Raw genomic sequence first — 23,889 nt, 5'->3', positions numbered from 1 at the left:
ACAAGTTTGGCACAAGCCTTCAGCAAGCTTAAAATGTACGGACAGTTTCACACTCTTAGGGACACGTAGTTTTAAGATCCTTTGCACGACAAGGGGGGCGCGGTGGCTCAGTGGTAGAGCGTTCACCTCCGGTGCTTGGGGTCCCTGGTTCGATCCCAGCTCGCGCCGTGTGGATTTTGTGGTGGACAAACTACGTGCTTGTGGGTTTTCTCGGGGTTCTCCCGTTTCCTCCCACTTTCTTCATTCCACCATTTCACTCATTTCTCATTATCGCCATCTCCTTTAGCCTAACCGGCATAAGCGTGGGACGTTAAACTTACAGATTTCATTTCATTTCATTTCCTTTGCACGACAAGATCAATAGAGATCAGATAAGCGTAGGGTCTACTACACAGGTTCTTTTCTCAATTCGTTATATCCACAAATATGTCATCTAACCATGCATACCACTTAATCTAGACTTTTTAGGTACCTTGTACTACCATTTCCATTTTAACCTAGTAAATCGACCATCCATAAAGTCAACAAATTCAAGAAAAGAAAGAAAGAGATATTCAAATGTTTTTCTATATCTCGTTTACGAAATGAAATTACTGTATGAGATACATATTCCTTTCTTGTTTATAAATGCATATACTGTGTTCTGGACCTTGCATGAACGAATGCAATTGGCATTGCTGTTTGTATATTACATGTTCAGTTTGTAAGACGCAGTAGAAATGAAAACAAAAATTTTATAGTGGAAAGTCCAAGACCGAAACATCAAAAGATATAGCGAAAAGTAAGCCAATATGAAAATGAGAAACTCGTAGAAGCGTGTATAGTCAATAAAGTACTAAATTTGCTTTGGGGCTTTCTCCTCGCTTGCTTGATATGGCAATAGAATTGGAGACAGAGTTGGAAAGAGATCGGAGGGGAAAAGGCGAAAAGAGAAAATATAGATATGAGTGAGTTCGGAAGTGGAAATGGAGGCTGAAAAAGACAGTGAAAAGCAGAAAAGAACCAAAGAAAAAATAACAAAAAAGTCAGAATTGTAACTCTAACTTGGGACTATCTGCAAAGTTTTCATTTACAGTGTTGAAAGCTATATGATTCGAAATTATCATGGCGAGTATTGGAGTTATACATAAGAATTGTACAGGAATTATCTAACAGATACAATATTAGGAAAAGCTTCTTGTTCTTACTTATTCTGTATAAGCTAACAAATTATAAAGTCTCCATAAATGATTTCTTTCACTTACATACCCTAACATTCATAATTCCTTAAACCACCCATTTGTAGTTATTTTAATTGTATCCAAATAAACTATATATTTTATACACATAAATAAATTGTTACATTACTTACCTAAACGAAACATTACTTAGGTGCTCTATAACGTCACGGCTTCTTGTTCACATTCTCATTTGTTTGTTTTATTTTCCAACCTTGACTCTTTCCTTCTTACTTCCACTTATTAGGGATGGTCAGGACCGGTTCCTGGCGCAACTGGATTTCGGCTCTGAACGGATCCGGTTCTAGAAGATCCGGTTCCGGAACCGGTTTTTCGGATCCAGGTCTGGAACCGGTTCCTATGATCCGTTTCTAGAACCGGGTTTTCGGATCTAGGTCTGGAACCGGTCCCTAAGATCTAGGTCTGGAACCGGCCCCTAAGATCCGGTTCTGGAACGGGGTTTTCAGATCCAGGTCTGGAACCGGTTCCTAAGATTCGGTTCTGGAACCCGGTTTTCGGATCCAGGTCTGGAACCGGTTCTTTCTTCATTTAAAGAATAGGTTCTCTGTATTGGAAAGAGAATCAGGGGGAGGAAGGGGGAATTTATATTTTATGGATGGATAACATTTTATGAAATATATACAAAACATGCCGCTTCCAATGCAGCACTGAAGCATTTCTTTTGCGGTGTATTACTAGTGGTCCCCTGACGATCATACCCCCTCCCCTTTGAAGTTGTAAAGTGAGAAGGGACAGAAACATCCCAGATAACTTCACACTCAGGGTTCAGCTGACAATAATAAAACTATGTGTAAGTAAACATCTTGTGCAGAGTCACGTTTTGCTTATTTTTGAACATTTCTGTGAATTCAACAATACAACAGCGGAAATACTAACTGGTTTTATTACTCCAACCATCGCTTTAACTAAAAGGGATAATTCTCGACTGTCGTTGAACCATCTAAATTTTCGTTCTTTTTCTTTTGTCCAGATGGAAGAATAAAATTATGCTAGAGTTTGCCAAGATGCTGAAGTCAAGATGATAGATGCTAAAATGCGAGTGAATTATGCTAGATCTAACACCAAAATGCTAGATATGGCTTCACTGTTTTCAATGATGTATCATTCGTCTTGAACAAACGCTGCACTACAGTGTTCCTAATCGTGCAAAATTTGTCGCTTCCCTGTGCCGCTCTGTATTTCGATAACAAATAAATACCTGATTCAGATATCTTTAAAATGAAAGATACATATTTCTCTGTTTATTAGAATTGGGGCCGGAATCTTCGTACACAAGTTCTAAATTCTGATTAGCATCTAAATTGCTCGATTTCGTCCTCAGCAGCATAAACGTGAACACGATATATGCTCAAATAAGTTTTCCTATGATAAGAGAATTACCAATGCAATCTAGTGGCTCAAATTTGAACAAAGTGGTGCCAAATAACTATATACAGGCAGCACACCACAAATATAGCTGACAGTTCATTCGTAATAAAAGCTACGTTCGTCCTACTGGATGTTAGATCCACGATGGTCATAGCCCATCTTTGATTCAGAAAATGTTACCTGGTATTAAGTTATATTGTTTTTGCTTGTGAATTTGATTGATCGATTCGTTAAATTGGGATGTGAATTACGTTAGTGAGTTCGAGATTCTGTGCTTTATGCCGTTATTCAAAGCCGAGGTTATCAAGAAAATTACATGCTATTAAAGAGAACTCAGAACCACGATCGAGTCTAATCTGGTGCACAGAGCATCATCCGAGATCAGGAGAATAGATTTTGAGTTTAACGTGTCTTTCAGCGCACGGACCTACTAATTAACGTGGAATACAAACCACATGAACTTCTGCCGGGAATCGAACCCGGGTCTCCCACGCCAAAGGCGTGTACGCTAACCGCTTAGCCATGAAGGAACTCTCAACCGAGACCAGTAATTTGGAACGCGGTGGCTCTCTGGTAGAACACTCATCTTTGATATGTGGTGTCCTGCTTTGATTCCAACTCGCGCTACGTGTGCTTGGAAGAGGACAAACATCGTGGTTTTGTCGGGATGTTCCTGTTTTCTCCTACTTTATTCATTCCACAATACCGTTCATTATCGTCGTTTCTGTACTACGAAGCATAAACCTGGGATCATCGTATATGCCGTTCCCCACAACATTATTTCGCCTACAAACAGAGATACAGTATAAAACTAAGCAATCAGTTCGAGTTTTCCTTCAAAGGAGAAATCAACCCGGGACTTCACGCATTGATGACATACGCGCCAGACACTAGATAAGTGGAGAAGATACGAGTTAGACTTATCCGACTTCCTAATTCAATAAATAATTTTGCCCACATATATTGTCGTATGTATTTTCTTGTAACTTGCGTATTACAAATCAACGTAGAGTTTGCTACACTATCTCCAAGAGCGTGGTCTGTGGCTCCACCAGTTGGTTCCAAATCTTCATTTCGTCATTCGAGCTCAACGGTCTCGTAATGGTTCGATAACTTGGTCAGAACGAAATGAAAATTAAAATTTCATTTTGATCGGAGAATTATTATTTTTTTTCCCTAATATTATACCGACCGCTTTGTATGGTTCTTATCCCACCAGAAAGGATATTAGATCACTGTTCATTCATGAGAAAAAACCCTGCCTGCATGCTGTCACTCACAGAAATTAATAAACGCCTATAAGCGTTCAATTCATTCCGAAGTATATATATTTTTTTTTTTTACTACTTGCTTTTATTTTATGCATAACCTCATTTCTATTCGAAAATTAAAATATTTTTGATGTTTTGTTTTCTTAGTCACATACTACAAATTCACAAGTTCATACCCTTCGTAATGTGTGCATTACATTCGTTAACAATTCTCATTAAATTAGGATCTTGTTAATCATGTGGACCCATACCTTATATATGTATGTTCGCTCCTGCTATTTTTGTAGTGTGGTTAGGTTACAACCTTCGGTATGGTCAGTGGCGTATTTACGATTTTGTTTCGGGGGAGGCTTTGCCTGAAATGTGAAAATTCTGCAAGATATTTCATATACTACTTTACTATAGTAAGTAAGATTTCGGGGGGGGGGGCTTAAGCCCGGAAGCACCCTCCTCTAAATACGCCACTAGGTATGGTTAATTGCTTTGGATAAAAGACCGAACAATGGATGAGATTTACATAGACGATAGATTCTGTTTTACATAGTCTCGGTATTACAAAGGGAAGACAATCTTCAATGAACTTCAGATTCAAATTTACCGTAGATCAAGTCGAACTGAAGGTCTCCCGAGAGTATTTCACAATTGACAAATTTATATATTTAAGTGTATAATGTATCTTTTTCAAATACTGAGAGGCACAGTAGTTCAGTGGTAGATAGCTTACCTTTGGTTCGTGGGGCCCTTGGTTCGATTCCCGGCCAAGAAAGTTTGTGGTTGACAACATTGTGTCCGTGGGTTTTCTCTGGGTAGCCCCATTTCCTCCCAATTTCTCATTCCACCAATTCTTCCATCATCATTCATTTGCCTTAATCACCTTTTCCCTTTAGCCTAAAGTCCATAATCGTGGGACGTTAAACTGACAGGTTTCATTTTCCAAATACTGAATCATCGCTTACGCTTGAAAAACATATTTAAGTAAAATGAAATAACGCATATACTACAACTGATTCTCTTATTGTATTGTTATATGGCGATGTTGTTTGGTTAGATTTGGGTCCCTTTTCAGCGCCGAGGCTACACGGGACGCAGATCTACAGTTCAAGACGAAATTCCAACCTTCATAATGCGTACAAATTTCAAATTACTATTACTGGGAATCGAATCCGGGATTCCGTCCACCAAAGGCTCACACACTAACCACTAGACAGGTGGAGAGGGATATAAAACGTAAAGTTTAGCTCACAATTCTAAAGTACAGTCTTATTGCCATTTACATGTCATTTCAAGATCTTAAACTCATAACTACAGGTGCAATGTTTTACTAATGATGTTTGTAACATTAACCTAAAGATATAGAGATACATCGTCACTATTTAATACAAATATCTTCATAAATGTAAATAACTTACCTTCCAAAATGGAGTAGGTGGTCAGGTTTTTCGTCTATAAGACTGTACATAGAGGCGAAAAGTTACTTGTTTGTTGTACCAGATAATTTATGACAATGAGTATTAAAAAGTGATGCACTACAGGAGCTATAAAGACTATTCTAAGAAAGTACTTCGCACTTAATGAACGTGCAATACAGATTTACGATTTACGGTACTCACTCAATACCAAAAGTAAACAGTTAGATCTTAAGAACTTGAGAATTTTAACGAATATTGTTATCTCTAAAACAAAAAATTTAGACAAGACATATATTTGGCAAGCTGGACGTCTAATAGAGAAAGATAAGTTAAAACTGTACATGGTTCACCCAGTGACCTAAAACAATTGACAGTCAGTTCTTTGTGCATTAGTTTATCACACATAATGTTTACACAAGCGATATAACTTTATCAGAATGATAGTTCTTCCTCTGAAGTAAGAGAACGATGCTTCAGTGAAAGAGAGATCGCTTTTAGCGCGGAGTATCCTTGGTTCGATCTCAAATCATGGAAGTTTGTAGTGTATAACACAATGCTCCTGAGCTTTCTTGGTTTTCCCATTTTCTCCCCACTCTCATTCCACATAGTCCATCTCCATTAACCCATGTAGTATAACCATGAAACGTTAACACATCGTTTCTTTTTAGTTCTTCTTCGATATTTTGTTTTATACTAATAAAAAATACATTAATTAAACACATCCATATCTTTTTTAAAATTCAACAGTGTCTTTCAGTTGAACAATGTAATATGATTTGTAATCGTTAAAATATTGCACTTGATTACTGTTTATTTTCATCATTAAACGTTTAATAAGATACAAAAGGAATTGCTACGGTTCTTTGAAGTTCATCATTGAATCACCATTGCAGCATGTCCAACTCTAAATTAATGGAATCTGCAATTACAATGAACATTCCGTATATCCAACTTCCATCCTACAGTTTATTATCGAGTGATTGTTCTGGTATTTTTTCAACAATTTTTCAGCTAATCGTTGTACTAAAAGGAAGAGACTCAATACACAAGTTAGTCTATACTTTTAGTTTTAGTTCGGTTTTAAGAGTCACTTATCAAACAGAGAAATCCGTTTAGGAAGGAGTAAAAATGAGAATGACACAAATTAATGAAAACTTTGCTGTCATGTGGATAAATTACCTGGTCGTCATCTAAACATCGACTTTTCACTTTCATGAGATTACTTACAAATTGTTTTAATTTCTGTACTCATCGCCGAACGACTATGATGCCCAATCATTCTTTTTAATTACTGGCTAGGATACTCTTTCTAGAGATATTTCGATCACCAACATTGATTTTAGCAAATCGGTCTAATATAATATTACTATAATCGTAGATGGTGAAGAAAACATTATTTTCAAAATCTGTACAGATCGTGTCTGGAAAAGAGAGAAGAATACTCGAACTGTAGATGCGAATAAAGGAATGGAATGTAGGCCCATCTGGTTTTCGCTGTGTGAAATGTTTCGTTGTAGACTAAGATTTTCTCCAGGTTGTTCTGCAACCCAACTGACCTCTTTGTTCCGCGGGTTGCATGAACTTGGCGATGAAATAGCTTGCTTGATTGTTCATTTTAAAAGACTCATTTTCAACTAAATACTGTGTCACGTCATAGGCTGCTGACAGAGCCGTAGCTAGAGATTTCCGCGCTCAGGGCGAAGTAGAATTCGGCGCCCCTCTATACCTTACCAAGTTTTTTCCGTTTTTTTACATATAAGAGAAGCAGATTTTTTTATGCTACGCTGATTTTTTATGAACCTGCTTGAACAGACCATTGCAACAGTCAAATGTGATCATTATGTTATTTCTTTCAAATAAGGGCTGTTTTCAAGAGGCATATTTTGGACTTTCTGCTAAACTTGACAAAACTAACTTTGGTTGTACACAAATCCACTTGGAGAACAGTTATGGAGAGCACGGAGCCGATTCTCCTATGTCAGGCAAACCATGCTAAACATGGAGTTGGTGGACTCCAGCCCAGGCCCCGAGGACCCAGAAATGGAGATCCGAAATTCTGGACTCGGGTTTCATCTATTCGATTATTAAACATGGAGTTCTTGAACGCGGGTAGTGGCGTTGGAATGATCTTGATTCCCTTAGCACATCGGTGAAGTCAGAAATAAAACTCGGGACTCTAGTGCCTGATTTTCAACATGTAATACTTTGCAAACGGTACAAGATATGGTAAAACTCACTACAAATTAATTTCCGAGAAAATTTTACACGAATTTGACGTATCACATGTACCAGTTTGAAAAACTGGAAGTTGAATCCAAAATGACGTATGCAAGATGGCGGCCACAGTAGATAGCATGTCTCAGAAAAGCAATAGTTGATCCAATTTGTTTTGTATATATCCACATTCATGTCCAGTTACATCTAAAGAAACTAGAAGTAATTTTTGTCCGAGAGTTATAGTAGTGTATGATTGAATTCTGGATATATGAAAGAACATAAATATATAAATTACAAGTATGGGCCGCTCAAATTAGTACAATACGCATTGGGCCGCGGAGTATTTTGCATTTGAATCCCAAGGGGACAATTCGCGAATGTACCGTGTCAGAAATGGGTTCCGAAGCTTTTTGCCAGTCTTTCTATTCGCCTATTAAACATGGAGTTGTTGGACGAAGGTGGTGGCGTTGGAAAAGTCTTGGTTTCTTGAGCACAGTTGTGATGTCAGAAACCGGGCCCTGGTCTCAAAGCTCCAGAAATGGGAATCGGAAGTTTTGGATTCGGATCCATCCAATTTGTAAAATGAAATGAAATCGTTGAGTCTTACGTCCCACGGTTATGCCGGTTAGGCTAAAGGAGACGGTGATGATGAGTAATGAATGAAATGGTGGAATGAAGAAAGTGGGAGGAAACGGGAGAACCCCGAGAAAACCCACGCACACGGTGTTTGTCCACCACAAAGTTCACTTGGCGAGGGCTGGGATCGAACCCGGGACCTCAAGCACTAGAGGTGAATGCTCTACCACTGAGCCACCGTGGCCCCCTCCATCCAATTTGTCTATTAAACGTGGAGTTCTTGGACGAGGACGATGGAGTAAGAAAGGTCCGGGTCATCTGAGCAGAGCGATGATGTCAGAAATCGATCCCGGGTCCTGAAGCCTCAGAAATGAGGTCTGGAAATCTTGGGGTCGCAAGTGTAGTACGAAAGTGGCGGTGTTGGAAAGGTCTTGGTCCCTTGAGCCCAGCATTGATGTGAAAAATCGGGTCCGGGCCCCAATTTTTTATTTACGTTGCAAACCTTTTCTGTGACTTAATTTCAATACATGATTGCGCAAGATAAAACCATATTTATAGCTGAATTGATGATTTTATCTCACGTAATTAAGTATTGGAATATAGCCATAGCAAAGGTTTGCAATACAACCCAACACTTCGAGGCCCAGATATGACTTCTGACATCACTGCAGTATTCAAGGGAACAAAACCTTTCCAACGCTACGACCTTTGTCCAAAACCGCCTTGATTAGAAGCCGAATATAAGAAACCCGAACCCAAAATTTCGGGACCTCATTCCCGGGGCTTGGAATCCATGGTCCGATTTTTGATGTTACTACTGTGCTCAGACAATCCGAATCTTTTCAACGTCATCACCCTAGTATAACAACTGTATGTTTAATAGGCGTGTAGAAAGGATCCATGTTCCAAACATCGAGTCCCCATTCCTGGGGCTCCTGAACGGGAACTGATTTCTGACATACCACAGTGATAAGGGGATCAGGAGCTTTTAACGCCACCATCTGCATGCAACCATTTCATGCTTAAAAGAGAAATAGAATAGACCCAAGTCCAAAATTTCATGACTCCATTTCTGTGATTCCGAGGCCAGGGCCCGATTTCTGACATTGCGGCTGTCCTCTTCCGACCCCGAGCTTTCAAACAATACCACCCAAGCACAATAATTCTATATTTAATAGGCTAATAGAAGAGATCCGAGAACAAACTTTTGTGACATTAAGTCGCGGGTTCCATCTCTGCATGACTAATGTGTTAAGAGAACCAGGAGCTTTCCAACGCCACAATTTGCATCCAAGAACTCCATGCTTAAAAGTGAAATTAACCTGAGTCCAAAATTTAGAGCCCCCATTTTTGGGGCTTCGAGGCAAGGGCCTGACTAATTACATTACTGCTGTGCTCAGGGGACCTAAACCTTTCCATCGCCATCAAATGCGTCCAGCAACTCCATGTCTAACACGGCTTCCCTACCGTAGTACGATTTAATTGAATTTTCTCCATATTCTTTACAACTATTTACAACGTTTCATACAATCGATAAGAAATGAAATTTCAATACATTGGAAACTGTGTTCTCTTAAACTGCTCGAAAGCATTAATTTCCAGTAATAATTGTAAACTTTTGTACTTTTCGCATTTTAATTTCGATTCTTCCACGGTAAAAGAACATTTTGTGAAATGTAACGGAAATTCGGAAGGAGTCTTCTTTGGGAATTTCCCAATATTGATCAGTGGAGGTGAGTAATATATGTAATGTTTGTATTTAAAATCCAAAATATAGTTTGGCTACTGCATATATTAGAAATTATAGTAATTACTTAATTTCTTAATGGATGAAAATTCTGAATTAAAGATTACTTATTCTTAATTAATATTAAAAAATACACCATCAAACTAACACACACATCCTCTAGATAGATAGATAGATAGATAGATATGTGAATATATTTTGTATGTATGCAGATAGATAAAAATATCACGCAACTAGATATGCACACAAAAATATATTGGCAATACAAGTAGTTGGAGAAATAACTCCAATAAATTCCTTATAATTGGAAACATTTCAAATGTCAATGGAATGAAAAAAATCATTACTAGGGTTCAGTCTTTGGAAAAGACGAAATTCGTTGGGTTTAGTTCTGACCCCATAACTGCTTCAAGTTTGAAAATGTTATTATTCCACTTGTTTACGTTCACTTTCAATATTCCTGCTGAAACAGCAGCTTGTGTATATATCTCCATAGTTCTATCATTTTTATACCTTCATTCTCACCCCGTTATTAATCCAATTGGGTAGAAAAGTGTGATTAACTAACCAAACTCATCATCATCAAAACACCGAACACGCATTTCAGAATTTGACCGTTTCTGATTTTGAAAGCGTTACTGCGTACACCAAGTCATTACTCGGAACCTTGTATATCACATAATTATTAACAAATCATATATAATAACTTTCTTTAAGTAACAAGTAAAAACTTGCTGTAACTCATTGAAATGTTTGGGTTGCGAGCGGAGCGAGCAACAAAATTTTTAACAAATCTATTTCTTTGCAAACCGACAACAATATTGATTGAATAGGGCGCCAATACCTTTTCGGGGCGATACGTTAGTTACTCATTTCCAAACATTTTTCCTTTCTTCTTGCTCGTTCGCCCCCCATTGCTACTAGCGCCCGGGACGACCGCCCCGCTCGACCCCTAGCTATGGCTCAGGCTGCTGCTCCCATACACTGTACAATACATGAATAGAAAAAGGAGCAGATAGAAAATGTGGTGTTGATAATAGACAGACGTAACAAGCAAATAAGCATTAATAGTTTCGCATACACTCTATACTATAAAAACAAAACTGTGTAAACTTTTTATAACAGATTTTGTGGAGAAGATTGGTCCAAAAGTGCTAAAAAAAATGTTCTGTATGTATCTAAAAAGCATTAATTCTGAAAGTAGTGTTCCAGTACGATGTATTTAAAACACTTCAAACCAAGTGGTTTGAAAACGAAGTTATGACATATTTTACAACGCATCTGGGATATAGTAGCAACACAGAGTATAAAAATATTTTGACCTGCACAGTATGTTTAGAAATTCAGTGACCAAACTCTGAGAAATTATTCTTTACGAACTGCAGAAAATCTTGTTATATATATATCACGATTTAATAAAACGCGACGCTGTGACTCCATTCTTACTCAAAATCCTCTCAAATAATAGTGTACCGAAATAGTGGTGGTAAGGATGAGGGAGTACTCATGAAGGTAAAATGAGTTAAGATACCCATCTCTAATGTACCCAGAAGAAATCTCTCGCTACCTGCTGAAGGAGTCTGTCTCACTGTGCAGCATATATAATATTGTAAGATACCTTCTGTGAGTATATTTGTATTAAATAAATGAAGTTCTATATGTAAAAAGATGGTTCTGTGCAGACAGTATAGAACGCTCATTTTATCAGTAACAGCGTTTGATATGTAGTAACGAATCCAGTTCCTACTTCATATATAAAGATATAGGTAAATATATGGTTATGTTTTATGATTGTGGAAGTTCAAATGGTTCTCTACAGGCAGTATAGAATGCCCATTTTTATCAATAACAGCGTGGATGTGTAGTATCGAATCGTGTTCCTATTGCATTGTACAAAGATACAGATACAAGGTTATCTTTTATGAAACTGGAAGTGATATATGTATGAAAGTTTAGTTAAATACATATATTTGTTTGTTTTGTATGCCCTATCTGTATTTACATTATTTTGATCCAACAGTAAAGTCTGTTCTTTATTGAGGTACATATTTGGAATCAAACACAGACTTCATACGAATATTTCGCCATGGTAACTATTTAATAACCCCAAGGAACAGTAGCGTTATTTATATTTAGGTGTAACAGTGACGTAAGAGAAAAATATTTTTAAGTAATTTCAGATTTTATTTCTTTTTCCAGAAAAGAAAAAAAAGTATTTTGTTAAGCATAGCTTTAAGCACTGATCTTTCTCTTGGTCCTGGCGTAAGCATATGGTAGCATATATATATATACGTATATAAACATTGGGTGGTCCAAAAATTTGGGAAAAATATTTTCTGAATTTCGCTTGCGGCACCCGTAATATTTATTACACGACTGAAAAGAGACACACTGGTTAAATTTTAAATTTTTACAACAATTTTTAATGGTTGCGCAAGCCGATTGAAGTTTGAATACTATTGGTATATAAACATTATTATACAGTTACATATATATTGTTATATACATATTACACGATTATACGTAAAAGCACATTATTGTTGACTATATGTACATTATTAAAACTGTAAAGTTTATTTGTTTAATATATTTTTACACTTCCCTTTCACATATTGAGTTTTATGTGGGTAGGTAGGGTGTTATATGAACAGTATGGATATTGCTTCCTGTGTTCCGCAACAACTTGAAATAGGTACTATTTATGTTCCTCGTTTTTTTTTTTTTTTTAACTGAATCATAGCGTGTGAGATCCGAGCTTCATTAAAACGCTTGAATATTGCTACGTCTGGATCGGAAGATGCACCTCCCCGCATACCGATACTCCCTTAAAAACTGCAGCCAAAACAGTCTTCAGTACGTGGTGACGACAAGCTCAATACTAGAGGCTTTTCTTAATTTTCAGCTCTATTACGACACAAACGACGCTATAGCGACCAATATTGCTGGCAGTTGTATCAAAACACATTGCATTTATCTGGTCAATAATATTCCATGACCTCAACGCACCTAGTACGTCATCGGTTTGTCCAGTTTAAAATTTCAGTTTTGATACTCCGAGCAATTTAGTTTCTCCCATGCTAGATATTATTACATTTAGGCGATCGATAGTTTCTTTTCCTGTTATGTCTGGTAGGATTTTTCTATCCGAATGGACAACGAGGGAGCTTGTTGCTAGGAACTTGCTCTTTATGATGGTATCTGACTCAAGACGATTGCATTTGCGAGCTCGTTTGATGGATGAATGGCTGAGGGTACCTTCGTCCAGATTGTGGCCCAAACCTTTGGCCGTTGCTGCTACAATAGAAGTTGTTTTTCTGTCAGTTAATTTTGATCTGCCTAGCATAGAAGCAATTTTGGGAGTAACAACGTTCTTCCAGATTTTCTGGTTTCGTTTTGTGTCTGAGGACATCTGCAGGGCATGCTGCTGCGTGGGTTTTTTTATTTGTCATGAGTACGTTTTACTTTATTCCAAATTACTGCTACTGTCACTATCGCTCGACACGAACAGCGTAACTGCGTTAGTGTCAGTACTAGCACTAGTACTTGTTTCCATTAATTCATGAAGTCTTGGTTTCCTTTTGATCAAGAGTTCTGTCCACTGATACCATCTCGTTCCTCTTCCCACTAAGTAATGAGAAAATCCTTGGATTTTTTAGTTTTGATTAGTCTAATGGCATCCTCATGTGCTATATCAAATAAATTATTGAAACTTGGAATAAATCTAGCTTCGTTCTTTGTCTTTTTGATAGATGTTTGGTCCTTGCTACAGTGGCGTAACTAAGGGCATGGGAGGCCACCCCGCAGACAACGTGGAATGGCGCCTTTTCTCTACGACCTACATCACGATTTGGGAGCTCGTGATGGCTTGGCCACCCGCAATGCAGGGTCTGCGGGGCCCTTATTTACGCCCCTGCCTTGTTTTTCTTTAAATTTGCCCATTGGTCCCTCAATTTTTGAAGTTTCCCAGTTGCATAATTTTGCTCACGAAAGAGGCTTTTTCCAAAATTGTACAGTTTCTCGTATAAAATCTCTAGCACTATCATAGATTGTCTTTTTCAAAGGTTAGATGATGGTGAAAAAATACACTCAAAAAATTCCCATTCGAAGGTAACTTACTTCCGGTCAGAGTTTCCTTATCTGTTCCTAGTAAATAAAGTCTAGTCTTATTTCTAATGGCTTCTGCCATGACCGTAATTAAGTATATATCAACTTTATCAAAAATTCTCTATCACACCACAGTCAAGTCAACATTGCACCACCACACTTGTAGCTTTTGTTCTGGTAAACAAACGAGAACAATAAGCCGCTACAATTAGGTAATATCAGCTAACTGCCACCAAATGTCTAGCCGACAACAATGTCCCTGGATTATAATCGTTAAACAAATGAAATGTGAGTCTCCCACCGAAAAACAAATAAAGTATGACTGCAACTTATCAATTGAAACGAAAACAAGTTACTTTTTGTTTAACTTGTAACGTAGATGGGGTCAGACGCGTATCCACGGGGGGGGGGGCAAGGGGGCCGGGCTCCCCTAAACTTTGGCTGGCCCCCATGAAAGTTCACGGTAGGCTTGTAAATGAACTATAATATGGTGATGAAGTATAATATGATTGGGTCGCCCCCCTAACTTCTACGGGGCCCCCTAATTTTTTGGGCTGGCTACGGGCCTGGATGGGGTAGGGACAAATTCGCCATTGCAGTGAATATTGTTTAAAATTTGTAAAGTTTCATTGTTTCTAATGACATGGTAAATGCAAAATGCAATGGTTTCATCAAAGGGAATGATATACCAGCCTTTATTGATCATTGCTAGAACAACATATCCTACAGAAAACAATTGTTCAAAACCAGAATATAACGCACTGTCTATACAGCGACAATAAAGGATTAATTTTGTTAAACTTTTAAGTCGATTGCGCAACTTTTAAATATTGAGCAATTGATTTGAAATTTTGCATGTATTACTTACTTGGAAAGAAAAACAAATTTAGGGGGTGCCACGATAAAATTTCAAATTTTCGAAGTTTTGGAGCACCCTAATATATATGGCGAAAAGTGCATAGTTTCAGAGTTAGAGCTGCTGAAAATAGCGAAAAAGCCAAATTTCAAGAGGCCCTATTTCGAATTCGAGAGACTATGGATGCTGGTCCTTATCAGTGTAAAGCAAGCCAGGCATACACAATCCAAAAATGCATATTTAATCAATTGTCAATAGCTGTAAAGGTAATTCCCTATAGGGCGTAATTCTCAAATGTTTTCAATAGGTTTTTCAGATATACCTTGATTTCAAGAAGGGTCCTAAGTAGGCAGTAGGTAACCTTGACAAGAATGGACATCCAATAAGTCGGAGGGAAGTCGAAAGTGCTAGAAACCGGCAGCTCCATCTTTTTTTGTGTTCGGAATAACGTGTGATGATATGTATTTCGTCGCGGTATATTTCACGTTTTCTTCACTTATCAACGTGAAAGAAAACATCGCATCATATGTTTTCCCGAGTATAAGAGACCGTGTTGCTGACGATCTTTAACACTTTCAACATCGCGCCAAAGGAATCCGTGTTCACTGCTATCAAAACTTACCGTTTGCCTACTTTGGACCCTTCTTGAAATCAGGGTATACCTGAAAACTCAATTGAAAACATATCTGAGAATTACACCCTGTAGGGAATAACCTTTACAGCTATTGACAATTGATGAAATATGCACTTTTGGATTGTGTATGCCTGGCTTCTTTTACGCTGATAAGGAGCACCATCTACAGTCTCTCGAATTCGAAATAGGGTCTCTTGAAATTTGTCTTTTTCGTAATTTTCGGCAACACTAACTGTAAAACTATGCACTTTTGATTTGAGGAATGACCTCTTAAAGACTGTCGGTATAGTTCATTAACACCCTGTGTGTATATATATATGGACAGGCTCGGCTCCGCTCCACTTGTATGTGGTACTTTATTTCTCAGTGACTACAGAGCAAAGGGAAACGTTTTTCCCGTTTTTGAGCTCCCAATAATCATGTGTTCACAGAGAGGGAGCGAAATAATGCACGTGCCTGCTAAGCGATCGGCCGTTAGTTTGATTATCGGCATTCAGTAATACAGGCACGTTGCGGACATAAAGTAATCACGTTATAAACACAAAATTGTGTTCCAAGACTCCGCTCAGAACCGAACACTGGTAAGAGATCCGGAACTCATATAAAATTGCTTGACCTACACAGGGAAGAATAGAGATCGAACTCTAACAATTATAAATTATGGATTTAATTTGTAAGTTATAAGAAAAATACGTTCCATATTAAATAAAAATGGCACTACTTACCGCTCTTCATTAGATTTTTCTGTTGAAAGTCACTATAAATTTTACAAGAACAATCGAATTGACTAGATTTAGATCAAACTTGGTATGGTGATCTTACTTGCGGTACCAGTTCGTAAAATATTATGGCATGGAAACCTTTGGTTTCCAAATTACTCATGTAGTAATTGTCAACTAAAGGACAAATACGTAAGTTATACTAGTATGGAAAAAAGGTAACAGGATAATATCTTTGTAACTAAAATGAATTTTGTGTATAAACATTCAAAGCTAGGGATTGAGTTTAACCTCATTATAATCCCTTATGGATCATGAATTTTAATGCAAAAGAATTGGCTTATTTCGTAACCATCAAAGTGGCCCACGAAGTGTAGTCGTAAATGCTCTAGTCTTTGGTGCGAGCGGTACCGGGCTCGGTTCCCGGTGTGGGACAGTCGATCGAAAAAATGTAAAAATCTTTTTCAGACCAGCTAGCCTAAGTGAGATTTTCCTCGTTCACACCAGACAAATGTCGGAATTGTACACTCATGTCCAAAATGATTGTTGCATATCAATAACTGACTTCTTTTAAGAATATAATTTGATAATGATTTTGCAAAATACTTTTAATACTGACACTATGTGTATAAACGGGAAATGTATATTTGTGGTGAATTTCATAGGAAACGATTCATAAATATGAAAATTAGAATGAGTAAAACAAAATTTTGCTAAGTGGACAAGAAAGTTTTATTTTCGTTTTATTGTCCTTATTTACTGCTCTTTTGACATGAAATTTGCCACATACATGTCTTTGCCTATTATACACTTACTAATATTATAAGAAATACCGGACGAATTCGTTATCAAATTATATTCCTACAACAACATATTTATAGACATGCGACAATAATTTTCGACATGAGTGTACTAAACCATAGTAGCACGCCACTTCCTTACTTCCCCAATCCTTTCTTCTTTCCTTTTCCTCGGAAAGTGGGATAGCCGAGGGATGCCATCCCTCATAACGTGACAAGCTAACACGATCATAGCTGCCCAAAGCCCAGAAATCTAATTTCTAAATTCTAAATCCTCATCATTGAAGAAACTACACCAAGTTTCATTCAAATTAAACAAGTTTTAAAGAAGATTTTCGGAACACTGGCAACCAGAGGCATATAAATGCAAATTCTACCAATAGACAGCAGCCAGCGAAAGCTCTCTTCAATTTCCGTATAATGTTTTGCCCATATTAAATGTTTTCAATTATTTATTTTTTTATCTATCAGTTTTCTATTTCCATAAATAAATAGGACTCACATTTTCAGTTAAGTTTTGAATAAAATGAAACCAAAAAATACTTACTAATAACATGTCAAGATAAAAAACCATAATAGCAACTTGAAGCACTCAGTGGTAGAGTTTGACAGGACGAAAGGGGGAAAAAAAATTATGTTTTTCAAATGCCACTCTCTTCGCTCCATGAGTGTGTTAAAATGGGCGGCACATAATAATAGCAACGGTAGAGTGCAGATGAATAGAACGGAAGAATGGGGAAAGAGAGGTAAGGGTATGAGTAGTGTTTTACAATAAAAGAAAAATAGAAGCATAGAAAAGCTAAAGTGGCTCCTGGTTTGAATTGTCAGGTGGGTGTAATACGTTTTAACGATCCAACCACAATTTCGAGGTGCGACAGATGGTGAGGTTTTACGCGGTTTAGCTAACAATTATGAAAAGGATACCTATTTAAACTTAATGCTCATTATATATATATAATGTCATATATAGAGCTAGTTGACACTATTCTATTACAGTTTTTTTTTACTTTTTATTATGTTTATTACTCAGACGATTTAAAATAACCCACATCAAAGTATTTCTTTTAAAATTATATATATATATATATATATATATATATATATATATATATATATATATATATATATATATATATATATATATATATATATTATCTCAACGACATAGCGTAGTTTTATTTTTAGAAAAAGTTATTAACTTTAATGCATTAAGAATATTATATACATCTAATTCATTATTACTAATATTTTCTTTTACTTTTAAAACATGATTGCATTTTTTATTTTAATACATTATTCTTTCTACTCAGGGGAAGTGCCGCTTGCATTTTAAATAAAATAATATACAAATAATATATTTAATATTGTATGTAACTTTTACACACCTTCATGAGATGTCATGCTGATATTACTATTACTATTACTATTATTACTATTATTATTATTATTATTATTATTATTATTATTATTATTATTATTATTATTATTATTATTATTATTATTATTATTATTATTATTATTATTATTAAGTGTCCTGCCTATTGGCAGTTTCTTCGACTAATGAGGTTTAAATTTCTTTCTTAGATTCGAATTTGGATTTTTTTTTGCACCTTTTTCGATTTTCTGCTTCCTCTTTTAACTTCCAATCTTTTCTTCTATTTTTCAAATCATCGATCAGTTCTGTTCTTCTTCTTCCTATTCCTCGCTTTCCTTCTATGTCTTCTTCTATGATGGTATGAAGAAGATATCTTCACGTGTCCAACCAATTGGCACTCCTACGAAAGGTGCAGACTAAAAGCGCCCCCTTTTCTCCTATCCATTTTAAACGACCACTCAGTAGTGTAGGTACATAGACCAACCAGGTTTAACAGATCTTCAGGAACGCATTAGGGCAGCTATACAGTCCATCAAGGGTGCCCGAAGAATTTTTTCTAGGGGTGACCCATGTGCATGATTGCTACATTACGTCTGATATTTCTCATTATGAACATACATGTTTTACTATATTACGTATACGCAGTGGCGTATTTAGGGGTGGGCTTCCGGGCTTAAGCTCCTCCCCCTAAATCTTACTTACTAGAGTAAAGTATATGAAATATCTTGCAGAATTTTCACAATTTCAGGCAAAGCCTCCCCCCCGAAAGTTAGCAAAGCCTCTCCCGAAATAAAATCGTAAATACGCCACTGCGTATACATTTTCGTGAGCCAGGACGCCCATGCACTCCATTACATCAGTTAAGCTTCATAAGATTTTACTAGAGCTGGATTATCGTCACGATGGTTCTCACGTAAGAGATGGCGCGCATATCACGTGATTGTAATTCCAATGAACGCCACCAAAATGTTTTTAAATTTATGTAGCTACTGCAGAAGTTCGAGCAGAGTAGTTTAGACCTATTAAAGACAGAGCTATTAAAGTTATGACCTTTTCAAATCAAGGACTTCTTTTGTGTTCATACAGAGTTACACCAGACGCAGCTCATTTTTTTTTTAAATCGGGACGGGTCACAACGCTGATAGTTATTAACACTTACTAAATATTTTCTAAAATTCCATGTTCCGCTACGAGTTTGGGAGACTATTTTCAAGTAACACATAGTGGATTACTCGCTGAAGCTATTAGTATAAAAAGTGCACTAAACAGACAGAAAGAGTTCATTATAAAATGCTCATAGGAGAATAATTTCTTCATTTAAATGATTAAATATAGTACTTTGTATGTACCCAGAATTAGTATGCAAAACATGCTTTTTGTAAATGTTAATACTATCATATTTTTGTAGGTGAAGCTGTTAACAGTTACACCCACACCACCTATTGGCAAACATTTCGAACTGCAGTGAGAAAAATCCGTTCTCCGGGCAGCGGTATATTGTACAAATATACAGAATCCTCTTGCCAGGAGCAGATCCAGGAAGCGGGGGGGGGGGGCGACTCTCAATCATTATTGGAAAAGAACGACATAATTTTAGTGTCATACACATTTGTTTTATCGCAGATTTTCTTGAAACCTATACATTCAAATTTATCATCAATAAACTCTCCGCGATCTATCTAGTGATACATCTCATCTTCTCGTATTTCAGTAATATTATACTTATACAAGAAAACAATATTGAAGAGATAATCTTAATTTTTAGGCAATATCTAATTAAGTACTCTGTATATTATCGTCATGCTATGTGGCAGAGAACAATTATCGTCATGCTATGTGGTATTATTGTCATGCTATGTGGTAGAGAACAATTGTGAAGGTTGATCTTGATCTATCAATTTTCACCGCCAGTAGAACGTGAGAACGTGTTTCGGTAGTCAGCGCTGACCCATGAAAACTTTCCAGTGGTGTCTCAGTTCCAGCAATACGGAGAAAATCTTCTGAGGGTACAGTGTTGTCAGATTGCCTCGAAATTTCGTTTGGTTTATCTTTGTTACCTTTGCTTTGTATTTTCGCTTTTATTATTGTTACCGTTTTATTAGAATGATTGTTATAGTTGGTATTATAGTTATTGAAGTGATTTTTTTTTTTTGTACTTCATTCACCATGTATTCAAAGTTTGGCATTATTGTTGGTACACGTTTCACGTTTGATGTTTTTTCTCAAGTGTGCGTTCGGCAAACAGCTAAACGAATCGTACCGATATCTCGCGAAGTATCACACGTGACGCAGAATATTTCTATGATTGGTGTAGAGCCCAAGCTTCACGACTCATTGCGGTCACTATAGTGCAATAATGAAAAGCTTAATTACTGTATATTTCAGTCTCAGTGCCATCTTAACAGGTGGCGTTGATGGTATACAACATCATATTTTTAAGTTAAGGAAAGAATTTGTTTTCCTCTTTTTTCAAGATGACAATGGATGTGAGATTTCATTCAGCAATGTCATTATGTTCAGCTTAATGAGGAGTATCGTTTCGTGTACATTGAGAAAATTCCGTTATCCGGACAGCGGTATATTGTACAAATATACGGAATCCATATGTTTACTATGGAAATCTATACGGAAGATACGTTATCCTTATCTACATACGTACTGCTTGTTCCCCCGCTTAGATGTAACATCATGTCGCTGCCGGATGTCTGACATTTAATTGTCTTCCGTACGTTGCATACGCATAAGTATCTTACATACGTCAGTTATATGTTATATGCGTCCATCTGGATGTGAGATTCTGACCGCCTATATACAGTTCTTTCTTTCGTAGGGAAAGTATGTATAGATGGAACACTTATACGGAAAGTATTATAAAACAAACGTTTTCAATTAAACGTTTGCTGCAGGGCGTTACATATACTCAAGTTATGTCCAAGAACTACAGGATTTACGCATGTAACCTACGTTTTTTACGCACGGCACATATGTTTTTCTCTACATATACACACGTACGTACAATGGAATTTGTTTCGAGAGTGGGAGTCCAAAACTTATCTGGAAGTCCAAATTTAATATGAGGATAAATTATATTGTAAAATCGTGGACAAACATCGTGCTCGTGGGTTTTCTCGGCGTTCTCTCGTTTCCTCCCACTTTCTTCATTCCACCATTTCACTCATCTCTCATCATCACCGTCTCCTTTAGCCTAACCGGCACAACCGTGGGACGTAAAACTAAAGATTTCATTTAATTTTTATATTGTAAATTCATCCCTAAAATTAGATTAAATTTACAGAAAAGTCAGGATTTTCGGGGTGATCTGAACGCCAGTGTCCACCCTTTCCGGACGTCTTTGTATATATGTCTTCACTTTGTGCATTTTTGTTCTTTTAAACGCAAATAACATTGAAGAATGTTATGTCTTTCTGTGCATTGAGTTAGTTACAACACTTTCCTAATTCATCCAGGTTAATGCATTCCAAATTTTTAAATTCAAATATTCTCGCAATTGACATGACATGTATTTGGTTGCATGCTTTCTCCTCTACTAATACTTAGTCGCACCGTCCATTACAAAAGTGATATTAGTAAATCAGCTAAAAATTCACACCCAATTTCACATACAGGCTTAAAGCGTGGACCTACCTTTGGGAAAAGTAGATGAGGTACTCTCTGCTAAAGCTTAATTGTCAATAGAGAATTTAATAGGTCGTCATTCCAAGGGACTTAATTACATTTCATAATTGCAAAGAATTCGTCTGAATGGACCTACGTAACAGAGCAATAATTCCAAATTATATGACCTATTAAAACAAACTATTCGCGAGACTTTCTATTTGTGAGGAACAAGAAAATTTTTAGAACTTTTAAAAAAGTATTACGCAATAATATCAAAGACTTATAAAAGAGATATATCCGAATTTATAATTTGAAATGTTTATTTGGTTGTAATCACAGAGGAGGAAGAAAAGAAACTTGGAAAGGAATACGCTCGCGTAAATTTACAATGATTAATATTAATCGATAGACTTTGCTATGTATAAGTATCATCATCAACATCGTATCATCATAGATATTTTGCAATTGTTGGCAGGTTACGTGCGCAACTGAAAAGCTTCCATGCATCACGGTCCTCAGCTAACTACTTCATCCTCACGTACGATTTATCTGTTTTAATACTCTCTATCAGGTATGGACTCTTTCAACCCTCCCTCTTTTTCTTGTACCCTCTTTTTGCCCATACCCTCTACCTCATCCCTCAGATGCAGTTCTTTCCCAGCCAATGTCCAAACCAGTTTATCTTATTCTCTTCAATTACATCTAAAATTGTTATTTTCTCCCTACTATTCTTAACACTTCTTCATTCGTTTTCCATTTGACCCAGCTAATTCCTTCCATCCTTTTCCACATAAACATTTCGAAAGCTTCCAATTGGTTTTCAATGCTCTTCCGTATCTTCACGTTTCTGTTCTGTGGAATACCATAACGCGCATGAAATATTTTAGGAGTCTTTTCCGTAACACTTTATTGAGGGATCCACAAAATAGACCTTCCTACCTCATTAACGTTTTGTTCGGTATTCCTATCCTACCTTTTATTTCAAGCCCACACTTCATGTCATCACTTATAATACTACTTAGTTATAGAAAACTGATCACCTGTTCTATTTTCTCCTCTTCTACTATTACGTTTTACAGTGACCGTATTGTTGCCATCACCATGATTTTTGTCTTTCTAACTTATTTTCATCCCATATTCTTCACAACCTTTCTTCAAATTTTCTACCATTTTATTAATTTCCTTTTCTGACTCCGCAACAAGTGCCGTATTATCTGAAATCCGTATACAGTTACTCATTCAACTCCTATCAAAATACTGTCTTCATTCTGTGTGTTCTTCTTCACTCTATTATACATGGATATTAATTTACTTGTAGGTTTCAGTACAAGTTTCTTGTGAGTCTTTCATCTTTCCATTCTACCACCTTTTCTTTAAAATTTTCTTCAAGAATTCCCATTTCACCCAGTCGAAAATCTTTTCTAGATCAACAAATACGTCGTACGCGTCTTTCCCTTTTTCCATAAATCTTTCACCGATTATTCTTAATAAGCCAATTGCATCTCTTGTGTCCTTACCTCTAATAAGCCCGAACTGTTCTTCATCAACTTCTTCGAAGCATAAGTTCTGCTTAATCTGGTATGAGACTAATAGTTGTGTAGTCCTAATATCTCTCTGGATTCGATTTCGTAGCCAGTGGTGTCATGCTGTCTTTCAGGAAATATTTTGGTCATATCTCTTTATTTTCTGTAACTGTTCTGTAACCCATTGGTTTCTTAGTCGTTTTGTGTTCGCGGTAACCTACTTCTTCTGCAGCATGCTGTTAGTAAAAGTTACTATGCTTTTATTATCTGTTACTTTCTGCACCTATCCTTTCCTCGTTCCAGCATTTTGCTTCGAACTACCCGAACTACCAGCATTTGGCTACTATAGACTGCTGTTCTCCCCCCTAAATACTATTCGTATGGCTACTCTTTATAGACCAATTCGGTAGGAGTGGCCCTTCTGGTAGTGACTA

Source organism: Thermobia domestica, chromosome 12, assembly GCF_964235325.1.
Source record: "Thermobia domestica chromosome 12, izTheDome1.hap1.1, whole genome shotgun sequence".
Lineage (NCBI taxonomy): Eukaryota > Metazoa > Arthropoda > Insecta > Zygentoma > Lepismatidae > Thermobia > Thermobia domestica.
The sequence above is the reverse complement of the archived record's forward strand: the minus strand, read 5'-3'. Positions refer to the sequence as shown.